The 7,728-nt window shown below is 37.5% G+C and overlaps 1 non-coding gene across 1 annotated transcript; it reads left to right on the top strand.

The window, feature by feature from the left end:
* The first annotated feature begins 6,560 nt into the window (after positions 1–6,560).
* On the top strand, positions 6,561–6,690 carry LOC139139556 (U6atac minor spliceosomal RNA). Its single transcript, XR_011553810.1, has one exon. It is a non-coding gene; the product is annotated as a U6atac minor spliceosomal RNA (small nuclear RNA).
* Positions 6,691–7,728: the final 1,038 nt, after the last annotated feature.

Here is a 7,728-nt window from a genome sequence, read left to right as displayed (position 1 = left end):
TCTGACCACACTTTCATGGCACACTATTGACTAAGCTACAGCATCAGTAACACAATAAAGGCAGAAAGCGGAACAGCCCTGACAACAAAGACCGTAACGACGGAAAGCCAAGTCAACCATAGCCTTTTCTTGCTCTTACTTGGCTGTAAACAAGTCCATATATGTTCAACTCGATGATGTCATGCATGCAGACCTGATGCTGGTTGGGCCCCCGCTGACAAGCAAAAGGTGTTTGGGTCAGAATTTATTAACCGAACAACCTTGTAAACACCAGCTTAGGTATAATACATTTCAATATGCAAATGGCATACTTTCTACCTCAATAACAAGGTGACCTTTATATCACCCCTCAGAGTCAATGAATTCACGAGAAAAGTTATTCAATTTGAAAATTCAAAAATAAACCAAAACTTAAAAATTTATAAGGTGTATCGTATCTCAGTTCTTCACCCTGTCTAATGTTGTCCCAGTATCCCATGTTGAAAGTAGAGACGTAGATTTAAATTGTACATATTAGACATGACATAGCATATATGCCATTCGATGCGTCGATTATTTATCATTTAGTAAATGCTCGATCGAATTTTAGAAATCTCAACCCATAAGAGTCATTTCAACGATGTTCATGTAGGCGAATAAACTTAGAAAATACCTGCGATAAATGAATGTAGTCAACAGTAAACATTTGTGTCCTTATGGATTAAGAAAACCTCAAACCTCGCTACGTCATCAACAATTTATAATTGAATCCTAAGGAGCGCGAGACGTTTGATATATATGAGGCACTTTGTAAAATATTATGCGCGACATCTCACTCATCGCCATATATTTCTTTCCTTTTGAGATTCCCGTCACGTGTTGTACCCATGCACAGCAATATGATGACCTAAAGAGACCACAGAATCAAACGTTAATACCGTTTAAAGCCAAGGAACTTATCATCATCCTGCAGCTTGTCTTCCTTGGGTTCAACTTTAGTTTGATCATGTAATTACTGTGCCATGTTTGTTGTTGTTCGATTACTCGGGTCATAACAGTTTGTGTGCGGCAGTCTGTTCGACTATTGACAGTCCTTTGGTCTTGTGCAAAGGGTGTATGATAAGTTGAGCGATGTCTACTTTTGACATTGAAAATCTTTGAAATCGCAAGCATCAGAGGCATTGTCCATAGACTTGAAATACAGTTTTCGCAAACGTGTCGCTGGTTTATTTGATATACATCTGTAAACTTTGACTCAACAAATTAGGCACACTCATTATGTTTCAACATGAAAGAGGCGACAGTTCAAAGGTAATATGTTGACTACAAATTGTAAAAGCACTGACATGACGATAGAGACAGCAGCGGCAGAAAATTATCTGCTTAGCTTTTCATTACTATCGTCCCTTGGATTGCAAGTCCATACATGTTGAACTCGATGGCATCATACAATGCAATCCCCATGTTTCTTTGTGCAATACTGAAAATCAACAGTTGTCGCTTTTCAGGTTTAGGTCATTTAAAGAAAATTCTTTGTTGGCCGTCCTTGGATTTTTGAAAAACCTTCCAGCCAGCTAGGGAAAAACAAACACAGAATGATAGAAAACACCAGTGTATTAACATAAGCTCAGTTTTCATTTAGTTTCTTTTTGAAAAATAATATTTTTTAGTAATACTGTTAACATAGTGTTTGTTTTCTTACTTTCTCTGAAAACCTACCAGCACGCGGACGGCGAACAAAGAATTTTAATTAGAGTTCACTCTGCTTGGTATGCGAAAGCTGCTTCTTGATCGTATATCTTTCTGTTCGTTTTTGTTCTTTGTGCTGTTTCTGAATTTACTCTCTCTTTACAGTTGCATAAAGTAAGTAAAACATGCTTACCTTTATAGAGGCTGTCGTACTGCTTATGAAGATCTCCTTGCTGGGGTAGCGAGAAATCAAGTGATCTGACCGTATGGTATTAAATCATGAATGCTAAGTGAGTAACCCATCAGTTTTAATTACAAAGGCTGAACAAACACCCATGCCTATGTAAGGTAGAGGAATCACAAGCACGGACAGGTCAGAGTAGACATATTGGTGCCTATAATAGTATGGTGGCCTATTTGTGGCTCCTATTTCCTATCACTACTGAACGCAACCAGTTCATGATAGAAGACACAGACTGTTCTTTTTCTCGATTCAATTGGAAGACCTTTATGGTTGAAAATACCAGAAATGACCTCCGTTTTAAATTCATAGTGCTAATTTTAAGTTCATAAGTTGTCGATTGAAACATGTGAATCTTAACTTGTAATTATAGCATTATTTTCTGTTGATTCATACAATGATATGTTAATGTGCCTTCCGAACTTCAAAATTTTAATTGACAACGTCAGGAATATTTTAGATTTTGTTGTTATAAAGAACGAATTTGACTTTCACTTTATTTGAAGCAGATTGCGTGCAATTTAAACTTTTAAGTCAACAAACAAAAGACGAAGCAGATTCAAAACACGTGTACTACTCATAGCAATATTGAATGCTTGGCTTGGAGCCTAGTCTGTTGCTGCCTGCTTGAAATGTCTAAGGTAACTCTCTAGAGCTAGCAAGTTTATTGGCAACTTTGTAACAAATATCTTTAAACATTAAAAATACAGTGTGGCTTCAATATTTTGTTGCAATATTTTTAACCTTGAAGTGGAATTGTATGCTCACTTTTTCGATGACTTTTGAAGCTCACTCTTATGATAGACTTTTGATTCGTCTTTTTTTGTTTTTCTTTTGTTTTTTGTTTTTTGTTTTTGTATATAGATGGAACATTAGCTTACATAATATGAGTTTAGAATATTGTCCCATACATTAATCGTTCGTCGGATCCCTTAGGTCCCTATAATGAAGACAACGATACTTGACCATAGTACCCTTCGAAATTCGAAATATAGCCAATCGTAATTGAGGAATTTCTCATATGTACATAATTTTATTCCATAACTAAGTATACGTATATATCAGATATCATACCATTCTGATAATGCTTAGCTACTTTTTAACTACGATTCTCGGACTTTTCTCTTTCACATGTATTAGTAAATAATAATGTCCTATATAATATGAAATATGATTTATTGAATACATTCTCTGTGTCATGCCTAAGCATTATAACTTTTTTTTCTGATACGCAGTGTGGTGGCGGTGATATGCCCATTACAGTAAAATACGTACAAATGGCTCTTTGGATATCAATATGTTCTGCCATTTGTGGTACACCGACTTTTTAGCTCACGTGTTCAAATGTGGGCTAATGTCCTAGCGATGTCTTTCTGTCTGTCCGTGTGTGTGTTAGTGTGTGTGTCTGTCTGTCTGTCTGTCTGTCTGTCTGTCTGTTTACACGATAACTCAAAAACGCTCTGAACAGATTCAAATCAGATTTGGTACACAGGTACTGTATGCTACTTGCAAGAACTGATTAGAGTTTGGTTACTGTGGCTTGCATATTAATGAAGTTATGCAATATCTTTTTCTTTTGTACATTGGTTTCCCTATGGAGACGGTAATGACAAAGTGGACATATATCAAGAAATACTGCACAAAATTTCATGAAACTTTTTACAGATGATAATCTCAGAACAAATGATGATACTGTGAGAGTCATGTCAATTATCTGCTCATTTGCATATTTAACGAACTTTCGTTATTAGTGACATAACTCTGAAATTCCTGCACCAAACTTGATGATACGTGCAACTAATATTGATCTGATATATATCTAATTATACTTAGAAGCATTGGGCAGTGTCATGTTATTAAATAGTTTATTTGCATATTTTATGAATTTGTATAATTAGTCATATAACTCTGATATAACTGCACCAAATTTGATGAATTCTGCTGCACATACTGATCTGACTAATATCTAATTATGGTGTAAAGCACTTAGTAGTGTCAAGTTAATTAAGGGTTCATTTGCATATTTAATGCCTTGTAATTAGGTATATCACTCTGAAATTACGGCACCCAAGTCAGTGAAATCTGGTACAGATACTGATCTGATAAATATCTAATTGTACTGACAAGCATTTGGCAGTGTCAAGTTAACAAATAACTCATTTGTATATTATATGAAGCTTTGTAATTAGTAATATAACTCCAAAATAACTGCACAAAATTTGGTGAATCTACTGCACATACTAATCCGATAGATATCTAATTGTGGTGTCAAGCATTTAGTTGTGTGGAGTTAATTAAGGGTTCATTTGCATATTTAACGAACTTTGCAATTAGTGATATTACTCCAAAATTACAGCATTACATTTGATGAAACTTGCTACAGATATTGATCTGATACATATTCAATTGTACTGAGAAGCATTGGGCGTGTCAAGTTAATAATTAGCTCATTTACATATTAAATAAAGTTTTGTAATTAGTGATTTAACTCTGAGAGTACTGTGCGAAAGTTGATGAAACCTGCTACATATAATGATATAACAGATATCTGATGGTTCTTATTACACGCCTCACACGGGTGTCCATTATATTGGTATGAATTGGGTTTATTGACAGGAATATTGCAAAACATAATACAATAAATCCTCGTCAGAGATAGTTACTCTGGCAGTAGACTGTATACACGTATAGTCTTATCAGAAGTCTGTCTTCCACTCCGCGTCGTGTGCTCAATTGAACTGCTGTCAGAATATATAATCTCTGTCTTTGTTCTTGTGTTTGGGTAGTGATTAATCTGAGGTCTGCAAATGTTGCGTAACATCTCCTTGCTCGTCGTCGTTTGAGACAGGTCAAAGGTACAATTGTTTTACACAATTTCATAACAGTCAAAAAGTATGCAGTAATTCATGTCATACTGTATTATTTCATGCGTCCAGTAGTGTCTGATAAATGTCAATACATGTCGAGTCATCAGCAGTCAATTTCAATGCTTGATAACTAAGTTTGTAATTTTGTCAAACTCAAAATCTGTACAAGTCATTCATATAACACGTCATTCCTTCCATTCAGGGGTCACATTAGCACACGTTGTTCTGTTGAGTAAATGCTAAAATTTTCTAGTCTGTTCACTGGATATCAACACGTGAGCACATTCAGTTCATATCTGGTTCAATGTGTACAGCGACTGCGGCAAGACTATGAGTGATCAGAGCAACTGACAGGGTAAGGTTAGTCACAACTCTAGACAATGAGTTTTGTAATAGAAGGGGCTACTGGTGAGAGTCATATGACAGGCAGTACACCAGGCAATGTCGAGCTGACACAAGACCGAACTTCCCAAATCATCAGTTTCCAAAGGTCATCACCTTTACAACAAAGCGGAGCTCGGTAATAACAAACCAGCAAAGTCTTTTATAATGGCCAGCAGGCTTTCACCAGAGCGGAAAAAGCAGGTGCTCGGGCCATGAAAAATAGTGGCGGTGCTACGCGCAAACATAGCACCTACGATGGCAGAAAAGTGAACTGGCCAACCACGGAATGAAATTTAAATGAGCGAAGCATGAAGTACTGTAAGTTATGATGGGACATCATACAAAAACAAAGAAACAACAAATCCATCAAACACTTCTCGACAATTGTATTGTCAGTGATGAATAGGAGACATAAAGCCCAAATAAGTGGGACCAAGGGTCGGATGCATGATGGAATATCCTGCGAATGACAATACAAACTACAAGGAAGCCATGGCAACCAAACCATAGGTAAAAGATGATTAAAAACGTCACCCTCAACATTACAACCCTTAACAGTTATGCATCAAAACGACACTTGGCCCAAAGTACCCCATGACTGTGGACACTGTCAAAATAATGGGCGGCTCCCCACATCCTGCCTGAGGTCAGGGTGGTTTGACGAGCAGCGCCCTCTACAGGCCACTGTGTATACACATAGACTTGTGAGTCTACACAAAGCAATTGAACTACAGACCAACCAGATCTGCGATGCCGATCGAAATGGTTCATATCCAGGGAAATCATTACATAGAGTCCAAGCAGCATGTAAAACCGATCGAAAACATCAAGTGTAAAAACAAAAGGAGCCCCTCCCAGATGACAGTACCTGCCACCTCTGTCAACGACAAACAAAGATTACCCTTGGTATTGTCATTATTTATACGCACTGGCTGTCGGACGCTTTCTCATCGCCACTATGGATCGACGAGTGCAAGGATGTGAAACAATATTGCAAAGGAAATTATCATTGTATATGTAAATCGTAATTTCTGTAACATGTTGTGATAGATATCTTACAAGGTTTTTTATGTACTTTGTAATATAGGGTACATGAACATTTCAATGTTTATCAGATCAAAGAAATCATTTTCAAAGCTACTTTTAGCTCACCTTCTTTTTTCTAAGTTAAAATCAATGTATTCAATTCCGATGAAGGTCACCAAATAAATTGTAACTGTCGTACTTCCAAGAAAATTGACACTTCTGTCGTAATTGACTAAAATAAGGAAGGCGACGCTGGAACTTACGAGTGATAACGCAACGTGTTTATTTACAACGGAACCATAGCTAAGCCGCTGATACATCAGTGTCTCTCAATGAGAGAGAGAGAGAGAGAGAGAGAGAGAGAGAGAGAGAGAGAGAGAGAGAGAGAGAGAGAGAGTTAGCATTCCCATTGATAAGGACGGAATCGCACCTTCGGGTGCATCAACACATATACGGTTAAAGTTCCATTAGCTGTATCTTCTTGCGATTTTTCCATTAGTTTTGATTGAAATGATCACTGGCTCATGTTGAATAGCCTGACAAATAACAGAGAATCGCATATTATTCGGAAACATTACGTGCCCTACAACTAAATAACATGTGATTTTACAACGAAATTTTCAATTTTTGTCCGGACAGAAATACAAACTCTGTTGACACGCGGATTGCAACGTAGGCATTCCTCTGCACCTGCGCGAGCCATTTACAGCGATTTCAAAATAAATATTCATTACTTATGCCCGGTACTTACGTCGTAGTCCATTGTCCGAGCACGTTGCGTAGCCAGATGTCTTGCAATCCACGACGCAACGTTGTTTTGATCCCGCAATAAACGTGAACTTGTACATCTGGCGTGATCGCGGCGTCAACATTATCTGCGTTCTCCCCAGCACGCTGAGCATGCCAGACGTCAACAAATGAGCTCGGAAGGGCAACACGTTTGAACAAAAATAGCAGTTTTATGTGGCTATAACATCACTAATCATGTTTGTTTCTTCGTAAACAACATTTTGCAACAAATATGAGCCTCCAACATGAAACTTTCCGAGGTAACAAATGGTCAAAAGTTACAAATAATGGCCCTTTAAGGCATTGCCACCTTTTCGTGTCATCAGAGAGAGAGAGAGAGAGAGAGAGAGAGAGAGACTGGGCTGCGATTAAGAGTCTGTGGGTAATTGAGTGAGCCTCTCCGATCCATTCATACAATATCCTGGTTATACCAACTACCAACGCCATAAAGATCATAATAAAAAGACTTAAAATAATTTGATTTCCAGATATATCAGTAAAGAAACAAACATATAAATTATCACTTGCCTGTGCATGGCATGTGAATCTATTGTTTCAGACCCATTCCCGGCATATATCATAACGACAAGTGGTTACGATAAAATAAGAACACAGAAGTAGCAAGAAGATTTCCTCTATGAGAAGAATTTGTCACGAGTTCCACCATGTTGAAGATCCAGGGCTGGTATTTCGTGCACCAACATTGTCATAGTCCTAATCGACTGGAAATACGCGGTATTTATAGCATGCAAG

This window comes from Ptychodera flava, chromosome 8 (assembly GCF_041260155.1).
Source record: "Ptychodera flava strain L36383 chromosome 8, AS_Pfla_20210202, whole genome shotgun sequence".
NCBI lineage: Eukaryota > Metazoa > Hemichordata > Enteropneusta > Ptychoderidae > Ptychodera > Ptychodera flava.
This window is presented reverse-complemented; position numbering and strand designations above follow the sequence as displayed.